We start from the raw sequence: 12,877 nt of genomic DNA, 5'->3' as shown, positions 1-12,877 counted from the left end.
AAGCAAAGCAATAATAAAGTGATGGAGATTGATATGATGAGAAAGAGACCCGAGGGCCATAGGTTTCACTAGTGGCTTCTCTCAAGAGCATAAGTATTCTACGGTGGGTGAACAAATTACTGTTGAGCAATTGACAGCATTGAGCATAGTTATGAGAATATCTAGGTATGATCATGTATATAGGCATCACGTCCGAGACAAGTAGACCGACTCATGCCTCATCTACTACTATTACTCCACTCATCGACCGCTATCCAGCATGCATCTAGAGTATTAAGTTAAAAATAGAGTAATGCCTTAAGCAAGATGACATGATGTAGAGGGATAGTTTCATGCAATATGATAAAAAACATCTTGTTATCCTCGATGGCAACAATACAATACGTGCCTTGCTACCCCTTCTGTCACTGGGAAAGGACACCGCAAGATCGAACCCAAAGCTAAGCACTTCTCCCATGGCAAGAAAAACCAATCTAGTAGGCCAAACCAAACTGATAATTCGAAGAGACTTGCAAACATAACCAATCATACATAAAAGAATTCAGAGAAGATTCAAATATTATTCATAGATAGACTGGATCATAAACCCACAATTCATCGGTCTCAACAAACACACCGCAAAAAGAAGATTACATCGAATAGATCTCCACGAGAGAGGGGGAGAACATTGTATTGAGATCCAAAAAGAGAGAAGAAGCCATCTAGCTACTAACTATGGACCTGTAGGTCTGAAGTAAACTACTCACACTTCATCGGAGGGGCTTGGATGATGATGTAGAAGCCATCCGTGATAGATGCCCCCTCCAGCGGAGCTCCGGAACAGGCCCCAAGATGGGATCTCGTGGATACAGAAAGTTGCGGCGGTGGAATTAGGTTTTTGGCTCCGTCCCCAATCGTTTGGGGGTACGTGGGTATATATAGGAGGAAGAAGTATGTCGGTGGAGCAACAGGGGCCCACGAGGGTGGAGGGCGCGCTTGGGGGGGCAGGCGCGCCCCCTACCTCATGGCCTCCTGTTAATTGGCTTGACGTAGGGTCCGAGTCTCCTGAGTTGTATTCGGTGAGAAAATCATGTTCCCGAAGGTTTCATTCCGTTTGGACTCCATTTGATATTCCTTTTCTTCGAAACCCTAAAACAGGCAAAAAACAGCAATTCTGGGCTGGGCCTCCGTTTAATAGGTTAGTCCCAAAAATAATATAAAAGTGGATAATAAAGCCCAATAATGTCCAAAACAGTAGATAATATAGCATGGAGCAATCAAAAATTATAGATATGTTGGAGACGTATCAAGCATCCCCAAGCTTAATTCCTGCTCGTCCTCGAGTAGGTAAATGATAAAAACAGAATTTTTGATGCCGAGTGCTACTTGGCATAATTTTAATGTAATTATTCTTAATTGTGGTATGAATATTCAGATCTGAAAGATTCAAGAAAAAAGTTCATATTGACATAAAAATGATAATACTTCAAGCATACTAACTAAGCAATTATGTCTTCTCAAAATAACATGGCCAAAGAAAGTCCATCCCTACAAAATCATATGGTTTAGTCATGTTTCATTTTTGTCACACAAGAATGCTATCATCATGCACAACCCCGATGACAAGCCAAGCAATTGTTTCATACTTTAGTAATCTCAAACCTATAAACTTTCACGCAATATATGAGCGCGAGCCATGGACATAGCACTATGGGTGGAATAGGATATAATGAAGGGGGTTATGTGGAGAATACAAAAAAGGAGAAAGTCTCACATCAACGAGGCTAATCAATGGGCTATGGAGATGCCCACCGATTGATGTTAATGCAAGGAGTAGGGATTGCCATGCAACGGATGCACTAGAGCTATAAATGTATGAAAGCTCAACAAAAGAAACTAGTGGGTGTGCATCCAACTTGCTTGCTCACAAAGACCTAGGGCACTTGAGGAGGTCCATTGTTGGAATATACAAGCCAAGTTCTATAATGAAAAATTCCCACTAGTATATGAAAGTGATAACATGAGAGACTCTCTACTATGAAGATCATGGTGCTACTTTGAAGCACAAGTGTGGTAAAGGATAGTAACATTGTCCCTTCTCTCTTTTTCTCTCATTTTTTGGGCCTTCTCTTTTTTTATGGCCTTTCTATTTTTTTTATTCCTCACTTGGGACAATGCTCTAATAATGATGATCATCTTACTTCTATTTATTTACAACTCAATGATTACAACTCGATACTAGAACAAATATGACTCTATATGAATGCCTCCGGCGGTGTACCGGGATATGCAATGAACCAAGAGTGACATGTATGAAAGAATTATGAACGGTCGCTTTGCCACAAATACTATGTCAACTACATGATCATGCTAAGCAATATGACAATGATGAATGTGTCATGATGAACGGAATGATGGAAAGTTTCATGGCAATATATCTCGGAATGGCTATGGAAATGCCATAGTAGGTAGGTATGGTGGCTGTTTTGAGGAAGATATAAGGAGGTTTATGTGTGAAAGAGCGTATCATATCACAGGGTTTGGATGCACCGGCGAAGTTTGCGCCAACTCTCAATGTGAGAAAGGGCAATGCACGGTACCAAAGAGGCTAGCAAGGATGGAAGGGTGAGAGTGCGTATAATCCATGGACTCAACATTAGTCATAAAGAACTCACATACTTATTGCAAAAATCTACAAGTCATCAAAAACCTCGGCACTACGCGCATGCTCCTAGGGGGGATAGATTGGTAGGAAAATACCATCGCTCGTCCCCGACCGCCACTCATAAGGAAGACAATCAAATAACACCTCATGTTTCAAATTGTTGCATAACGTTTACCATACGTGCATGCTACGGGACTTGCAAACTTCAACACAACTATTTCTCAATTTCACAACTACTCAACTAGCATGACTTTGATATTATTACCTCCATATCTCAAAACAATCATCAAGCATCAAACTTTTCTTAGTATTCAATACACTCATAAGAAAGTTTTATTATTAATCTTGCATACCAAGCATATTAGGATTTTAAGAAAATTACCATGCTATTAAGACTCTCAAAATAATCTAAGTGAAGCATGAGAGATCAATATTTTCTATAAAACAAATCCACCACCGTGCTCTAAAAGATATAAGTGAAGCACTAGAGCAAAACTATAAAGCTCAAAAGATATAAGTGAAGCACATAGTGTATTCTATCAAATTCCAAATCATGTATGGCTCTATCAAAAGGTGTGTACAGCAAGGATGATTGTGGTAGACTAACAAGTAAAGACTCAAATCATAAAAGACACTCCAAGCAAAACACATATCATGTGGTGAATAAAAATATAGCTCCAAGTAAAGTTACCGATAGAAGTAGACGAAAGAGGGGATGCCTTCCGGGGCATCCCCAAGCTTTGGCTTTTAGGTTTCCTTAGATTATCTTGGGGGTGCCATGGGCATCCCCAAGCTTAGGCTCTTGCCACTCCTTGTTCCATAATCCATCAAATCTTTACCCAAAACTTGAAAACTTCACAACACAAAACTCAAAGTAGAAAATCTCGTGAGCTCCGTTAGCGAAAGAAAACAAAAGACCACTTCAAGGTACTTTAATGAAATCATTCTTTATTTATATTGGTGTTAAACCTACTGTATTCCAACTTCTCTATGGTTTATAAACTATTTTACTAGCCATAGATTCAGCAAAATATGCAAACAACACATGAAAAACAGAATCTGTCAAAAACAGAACAGTCTGTAGTAATCTGTAGCTAGCACAAGATCTGGAACCCCAAAAATTCTAAAATAAATTTCTGGACGTGAGGAATTTATCTATTAATCATATGCAAAAATAATTAACTAAATAGCACTTTCTAAATAAAAATGGCAGCAGTTCTCGTGAGCACTAAAGTTTCTGTTTTTTATAGCAAGTTCAACAAGACTTTCCCCAAGTCTTCCCAACGGTTCTACTTGGCACAAACACTAATTAAACAAAAAATCACAACCAAAACAGAGGCTAAATAATTTATTTATTACTAAGCAGGAGCAAAAAGCAAGGAATAAAAATAAAATTGGGTTGCCTCCCAACAAGCGCTATCATTTAACGCCCCTAGCTAGGCATAACAAGCAAGAATAGATCTAGGTATTGCCATCTTTGGTAGGCAATCCATAAGTGGCTCTCATGATAGATTCATATGGTAATTTTATTTTCTTTCTAGGGAAGTGTTAAATGCCCTTTTTTAATGGAAATTGAAATCTAATATTCCCTTCCTTCATATCAATAATTGCACCAACCGTTCTAAGGAAAGGTCTACCGAGAATAATAGGGCAAGAAGGATTGCAATCTATATCAAGAACGATAAAATCTACGGGCACATAATTCCTATTTGCAACAATAAGAACATCATTAATTCTTCCCATAGGTTTCTTAATAGTGGAATCCGCAAGATGCAAGTTTAGAGAGCAATCATCAAAATCACGGAAATCTAGCAAATCACACAAAGTTTTGGGAATAGTAGAGACACTAGCACCCAAATCACACAAAACATAAAACTCATAATCTTTAATTTTAATTTCAATAGTAGGTTCCAACTCATCATAAAGTTTTCTAGGGATAGAAACTTTCAACTCAAGTTTTTCTTCATAAGTTTGCATCAAGGCATCAACGATATGTTCGGTAAAGGCTTTATTTTGACTATAAGCATGAGGAGAATTTAGCACGGATTGCAACAAGGAAATACAATCAAATAAAGAGCAATTTTCATAATTAAATTCCTTGAAATCCAATATAGTGGGTTTAGCAACATCTAATGTTTTATTTCTTTTAATCCCACTTTTATCAATTTCATCATCAAGATCTAAATACTCCGAATTTTTAGAACGCCTTCTAGGTAAAGGTAGATCATATTCAGTCCCATCATTATCAAGATTAATATTGCAAAACAAAGATTTAATAGGGGATACATCAATAACTTTTAGATCTTCATCATTATTTTCATAGGAACTAGAAGAACACGCTTTAATAAAGGCATCTTTCATAGCACGCGTCCTAGCGGTTCTTTCCTTGCACTCATCAATGGAAATTCTCATGGCTTTGAGAGACTCATTGATATCATGCTTAGGATGAATAGATCTAAGCTTTAAAGAATCAACATCAAGAGAAATTCTATCAACATTCCTAGCCAAATCATCAATCTTAAGCAATTTTTCTTCAATCATAGCATTAAAATTCTTTTGCGAAGAAATAAATTCTTTAATATTAGATTCAAAATCAGAGGGCATCTTATTATAATTTCCATAACAATTGTTGTAGGAATTACCATAATTATTAGAGGGATTACTAGGATAAGGCCTAGGATTGAAATTTCCTCTATACGCGTTGTTACCAAAATTGTTCCTACCAACAAAATTCACATCCATAGATTCATTATTATTCTCAATCAAAGTAGACAAGGGCATATCATTAGGATCAGAAGAAACACTCTTATTAGCAAATAATTTCATAAGTTCATCCATCTTTCCACTCAAAACATTAATTTCTTCTATCGCATGCACCTTTTTATTAGTAGATCTTTCAGTATGCCATTGAGAATAATTAACCATAATATTATCTAGGAGTTTAGTAGCTTATCCTAAGGTGATTTCCATATAAGTGCCTCCTGCGGCCGAATCTAAAAGATTCCTAGAAGCAAAATTCAATCCGGCATAAAAAAATTGTATAATCATCCACAAATTTAAACCATGAGTAGCGCAATTACATGTCATTAATTTCATTCTCTCCCAAGCTTGTGCAACATGTTCATGATCAAGTTGCTTAAAATTCATAATATCGTTTCTAAGAGAGATGATCTTAGCGGGAGGAAAATACTTAGAGATAAAAGCATCTCTGCACTTGTTCCATGAATCAATACTATTTTTAGGCAAAGATGAAAACCAAGCTTTAGCACGATCTCTAAGCGAAAAAGGAAATAGCTTCAATTTAACAATATCATTATCCATATCTTTCTTCTTTTGCATGTCACACAAATCAATGAAGCTATTAAGATGGGTAGCGGCATCTTCACTAGGAAGGTCGGAGAACGGATCTTCCATGATAAGATTCAGCAAAGCAGCATTAATTTCACAAGATTCAGCATCGGTAAGAGGAGCAATCGGAGTGCTAAGGAAATCATTGTTGTTGGTATTGGTGAAGTCACACAATTTAGTATTATCTTGAGCCATCGCGACAAACAAGCAATCCAACACACGAGCAAACAAAAGGCAAATGGGCAAAAAGAGGCAAATAGAGAAAGAGAGGGAGGATAGAGAGAGAGAGAGGGCGAATAAAACGGCAAGGGTGAAGTGGGGGAGAGGAAAACGAGAGGCAAATGGCAAATAATGTAATGCGGGATATAGGGATTGTGATGGGTACTTGGTATGTTGACTTTTGCGCAGAATCCCCGGCAACGGCGCCATAAATTCTTCTTGCTACCTCTTGAGCACCGCGTTGGATTTCCCCGAAGAGGAGAGGATGATGCAGCAAAGTAGCGTAAGTATTTCCCTCGGTTTTTGAGAACCAAGTTATCAATCATTTAGGAGGCTACGCGTGAGTCCCTCGTACCTACACAAAAACAATAGCTCAACGCAACCAACGCGCTTAGGGGTTGTCAATCCCTTCACGATCACTTGCGAAAGTGAGATTTGATAGAGATGATAAATAATATTTTTGGTATTTTTTGGTATAGAGATGCAAAGTGAAAAGTAAAAGGCAAAGTAAAAAAGCAAAGCAATAATAAAGTGATGGAGATTGATATGATGAGAAAGAGACCCGGGGGCCATAGGTTTCACTAGTGGCTTCTCTCAAGAGCATAAGTATTCTACGGTGGGTGAACAAATTACTGTTGAGCAATTGACAGAATTGAGCATAGTTATGAGAATATCTAGGTATGGTCATGTATATAGGCATCACGTTCGAGACAAGTAGACCGACTCCTGCCTGCATCTACTACTATTACTCCACTCATCGACCGCTATCCAGCATGCATCTAGAGTATTAAGTTAAAAACAGAGTAACGCCTTAAGCAAGATGACATGATGTAGAGGGATAGTTTCATGCAATATGATAAAAAACATCTTGTTATCCTCGATGGCAACAATACAATACGTGCCTTGCTTCCCCTTCTGTCACTGGGAAAGGACACCACAAGATCGAACACAAAGCTAAGCACTTCTCCCATGGCAAGAAAAACCAATCTAGTAGGCCAAACCAAACTGATAATTCGAAGAGACTTGCAAACATAACCAATCATACATAAAAGAATTCAGAGAAGATTCAAATATTATTCATAGATAGACTGGATCATAAACCCACAATTCATCGGTCTCAACAAACACACCGCAAAAAGAAGATTACATCGAATAGATATCCACGAGAGAGGGGGAGAACATTGTATTGAGATCCAAAAAGAGAGAACAAGCCATCTAGCTACTAACTATGGACCCGTAGGTCTGAAGTAAACTAGTCACACTTCATCGGAGGGGCTTGCATGATGATGTAGAAGCCATCCGGAATAGGCCCCAAGATGGGATCTCGTGGATACAGAAAGTTGCGGCGGTGGAATTAGGTTTTTGGCTCCGTCCCCGATCATTTGGGGGTATGTGGGTATATATAGGAGGAAGAAGTATGCCGGTGGAGCAATAGGGGGCCCACGAGGGTGGAGGGCGCGCCCCCTACCTCATGGCCTCCTGTTAATTGGCTTGACGTAGGGTCCAAGTCTCCTGAGTTGTATTCGGTGAGAAAATCATGTTCCCGAAGGTTTCATTCCGTTTGGACTCCGTTTGATATTCCTTTTCTTCGAAACCCTAAAATAGGCAAAAAAAACAGCAATTCTGGGCTGGGCCTCCAGTTAATAGGTTAGTCCCAAAAATAATATAAAAGTGGATAATAAAGCCCAATAATGTCCAAAACAGTAGATAATATAGCATGGAGCAATCAAAAATTATAGATACGTTGGAGACGTATCAATGATCATACCTAGATATTCTCATAACTATGCTCAATTCTGTCAATTGCTCAATAGTAATTTGTTCACCCACCGTAGAATACTTATGCTCTCGAGAGAAGCCACTAGTGAAACCTATGGCCCCCGGGTCTATCTTCATCATATTAATCTCCCAATACTTAGTTATTTCCTTTGCTTTTTACTTTGCTTTTATTTTACTTTGCATCTTCATCACAAAAATACCAAAAATATTATCTTATCATATCTATCAGATCTCACTCTCGTAAGTGGCCGTGTAGGGATTGACAACCCCTTATCGCGTTGGTTGCGAGGATTTATTCATTTTGTGCAGGTGCGAGGGACTCGCGCGTAGCCTCCTACTGGATTGATACCTTGGTTCTCAAAAACTGAGGGAAATACTTACGCTACTTTGCTGCATCATCCCTTCCTCTTCGGGGAAAACCAACGCAGTGCTCAAGAGGTAGCAGCTTGCTGGACGGTGATGGGTTGGATGAGATCTATCATGTAATCGAGTTAGTTTTGTTAGGGTTTGATCCCTAGTATCCACTATGTTCTGAGATTGATGTTGCTATGACTTTGCTATGCTTAATGCTTGTCACTAGGGCCCGAGTGCCATGATTTCAGATCTGAACCTATTATGTTTTCATCAATATATGAGATTTCTTGATCCTATCTTGCAAGTCTATAGTCACCTATTATGTGTTATGATCCGTTAACCCCGAAGTGACAATAATCAGGATACTTACCGGTGATGACCATAGTTTGAGGAGTTCATGTATTCACTATGTGTTAATGCTTTGGTCCGGTACTCTATTAAAAGGAGGCCTTAATATCCCTTAGTTTCCATTAGGACCCCGCTGCCACGGGAGGGTAGGACAAAAGATGTCATGCAAGTTCTTTTCCATAAGCATGTATGACTATATTCGGAATACATGCCTATATTACATTGATGAACTAGAGCAAGTTCTGTGTCACCCTATGTTATGATTGTTACATGATGAACCGCATCCGACATAATTCTCCATCACTGATCCATTGCCTACGAGCTTTCAATATATTTTTCTTTGCTTATTTACTTTTCCGTTGCTACTATTACAATCACTATGAAATATCAAAAACATTACTTTTGCTACCGTTACCGCTACTATCATATTACTTTGCTACTAAAATACTTTGCTGCAGATATTAAGTTTCCAGGTGTGGTTGAATTGACAACTCAGCTGCTAATACTTGAGAATATTCTTTGGCTCCCTGATACGGCTCCAACGTATCTATAATTTTTGATTGCTCCATGCTATATTATCTACTATTTTGGACTATATTGGGCTTTATTATACACTTTTATATCATTTTTTGGGACTAACCTATTAACCCAGAGCCCAGTGCCAGTTTCTGTTTTTACCCTGTTGTAGGGTTTCGAAGAAAAGGAAAACCAGATGGAGTCCAATTGACCTGAAACTTCACGGAACTAATTTTTGGAAGGAAAGAAGCCCAGAAGACTTCGAGTGCACATCGGGGGATCTTTGAGAAGGTCATGAGGCAGGGGGTGCGCCCACCCCCCTGGGCGCGCCCACCCCCCTGGGCGCGCCCTCCACCCTCGTGAGCCCCTCGTGGCCCCCCTAACATACTTCTTCCGCCTATATATCTCCACATACCCTAAAAACACCCGAGGGCACAATAGATCGGGAGTTCCGCCGCCAGAAGCCTTTGTAGCCACCGAAAACCAATCTAGACCCGTTCCGGCACCCTGCCGGAGGGGGCAATCCCTCTCCGGTGGCCATCTTCATCATCCCGGTGCTCTCCATGACGAGGAGGGGGTAGTTCTCCCTCAAGGCTGAGGATATGTACCAGTAGTTGTGTGTTTAATCTCTCTCTCTCTCTCGTGTTCTTGATTTGGCACGATCTTGATGTATCGCGAGCTTAGCTATTATAGTTGGATCTTATGTTTCTCCTCCCCCTCTTCTCTCTTGTAATGAATTGAGTTTCCCCTTTGAAGTAATCTTATCGGATTGGTCTTTAAAGATTTGAGAACACTTGATGTATGTCTTGCCGTGTGTATCTGTGGTGATAATGGGATATCACGTGATTCACTTGATGTATGTTTTGGTGATCAACTTGCGGGTTCCTCCCATGAACCTTTGCATAGGGGTTGGCACACGTTTTCGTCGTGATTCTCCGTTAGAACTTTGGGGCACTCTTTGAGGTCCTTTGTGTTGGTTGAATAGATGAATATGAGATTGTGTGATGCATATCGTATAATCATACCCACGGATACTTGAGATGACATTGGAGTATCTAGGTGACATTAGGGTTTTGATTGATTTGTGTCTTAAGGTGTTATTCTAGTACGAACTCTAGGGCTTTTTGTGACACTTATAGGAATAGCCCAACGGATTGATTGGAAAGAATAACTTTGAGGTGGTTTCGTACCCTACCATAATCTCTTCGTTTGTTCTCCACTATTAGTGACTTTGGAGTGACACTTTGTTGCATGTTGAGGGATAGTTATATGATCCAATTATGTTATTATTGTTGAGAGGACTTGCACTAGCGAAAGTATGAACCCTAGGCCTTGTTTACTATCATTGCAATACCGTTTACGCTCACTTTTATCATTAGTTACCTTGTTGTTTTTATATTTTCAGATTACAAAAACCTTTATCTACTATCCATATACCACTTGTATCACCATCTCTTCGCCGAACTAGTGCACCTATACAATTTACCATTGTATTGGGTGTGTTGGGGACACAAGAGACTCTTTGTTATTTGGTTGCAGGGTTACTTGAGAGAGACCATATTCATCCTACGCCTCCTATGGATTGATAAACCTTAGGTCATCCGCTTGAGGGAAATTTGCTACTGTCCTACAAACCTCTGCACTTGGAGGCCAAACAACGTCTACAAGAAGAAGGTTGTGTAGTAGACATCAAGCTCTTTTCTGGCGCCGTTGCCGGGGAGGTGAGTGCTTGAAGGTATATCTTTAGATATTGCAATCGAGTCTTTTAGTTTCTTGTTTTTATCACTAGTTTAGTTTATAAAAGAAAACTATAAAAAATGGAATTGAGTTTGTCTCATACGCTTCACCTTTTTAATATCTTTCGTGAGTATGATGGAAAGGATGATTGTGCTCAAGTGCTAGAAGAAGAAATCTATAAAATGTTTGGCACTAAACATTTGAATGATGAGCATGATTGCAATGTTGTTAGTATCAACTCCTTGAATATCTATGATGCTAATGATATGCAAAGCCGCAAGCTTGGGGAAGCTATGTATGATGAAGATGATATTTTTGTCCCCCCAAGTTTTGATGAGCAAATTTATTATGATGAAAGCATGCCTTCTATCTATGATGATTATTGTGATGACACTTATGCTTTAAAGAATAATAATAACAATGAACCTTGTCATCTTGATCTTAATTTTCAATCACATGATAGTTATTTTGTTGAGTTTGCTCCCACTATTATTCATGAGAAGAATTTTGCTTATGTGGAGAGTAGTAAATTTTCTATGCTTATAGATCATGAAAAGAATGCTTTAGGTGCTGGTTATATTGTTGAATTCATTCATGATGCTACTGAAAATTATTATGAGGGAGGAATATATGCTTGTAGAAATTGCAATAATACCAAGTTTCCTCTCTATGTGCTTCAAATCTTGAAGTTATGCTTGCTTTACCCTCCTATGCTAGTTGATTATTGCTCCCACAAGTTGTTTGCTCACAAAATCCCTATGCATATGAATAGGGTTAGACTTAAATGTGTTAGTCATATTCTTCATGATGCTCTCTTTATGTTACAATTTTTATCCTTCATGTGAGCATCATTGAAATTATCATGCCTAGCTAGGGGCGTTAAAAGATAGCGCTTGTTGGGAGGAAACCCAACTTTATTTTTACTCCTTGCTTTTTGTTCCTGTTTAGTAATAAATAATTCATCTAGCCTCTGTTTAGATGTGGTTTTATACTTTTAATTAGTGTTTGTGCCAAGTAGAACCATTGGGAAGACTTGGGGAAAGTCTTGTTGATCTTGCTGTAAAAAACAGAAACTTTAGCGCTCACGAGAATTGATGCCATTTTTATTTGGAGAGTGCTATTTAGTTAATTCCTTTTGAATATGATTAATAGATAAATTCCTCAGGTCCAGCAATTTATTTGAGAATTTTATTAGTTCCATAAGTATACGTTTGATCCATATTACTACAGACTGTTCTTTTTTGACAGATTCTGTTTTTCATGTGTTGTTTACTTATTTTGATGAATCTATGGCTAGTAAAATAGTTTATAAACCATAGAGAAGTTGGAATACAGTAGTTTTAACACAAATATAAATAAAGAATGAGTTCATTACAGTACCTTGAAGTGGTGATTTATTTTCTTATACTAACAGAGCTTACGAGTTTTCTGTTAAGTTTTGTGTTGTGAAGTTTTCAAGTTTTGGGTAAGGATTTAAAGGACTATGGAATAAGGAGCGGCAAGGGCCTAAGCTTGGGGATGCCCACGGCACCCCAAGGTAATATTCGAGGACAACCAAGATCCTAAGCTTGGGGATGCCCCGGAAGGCATCCCCTCTTTCGTCTTCGTTCATCGGTAACTTTACTTGGAGCTATATTTTTATTTGCCACATGATATGTGTTTTGCTTGGAGCGTCAATTTATTTCATTAGGATTTGCTTTATGTTATTTAGAACAATGTTTTGCATCTTTTATTTCAATAAAAGTGGCATTGATAGCCTTTACTATGCCTATTTTAGAAATCCACATGTTGCTGTTTGAAAACAGAAAGTTTACCGCTGTTGCAATAATTCCCTAGAAAAGTCAGAATGTGATAAAATGTTCAAACCTTTTGCATATTAAGCTCTGATAAATTTACTACAGTGTGAATTGTCTTTAATAATTTTTGGAGCTA

This window comes from Triticum aestivum, chromosome 2A (assembly GCF_018294505.1).
Source record: "Triticum aestivum cultivar Chinese Spring chromosome 2A, IWGSC CS RefSeq v2.1, whole genome shotgun sequence".
Classification (NCBI taxonomy): domain Eukaryota; kingdom Viridiplantae; phylum Streptophyta; class Magnoliopsida; order Poales; family Poaceae; genus Triticum; species Triticum aestivum.
The sequence above is the reverse complement of the archived record's forward strand: the minus strand, read 5'-3'. Positions refer to the sequence as shown.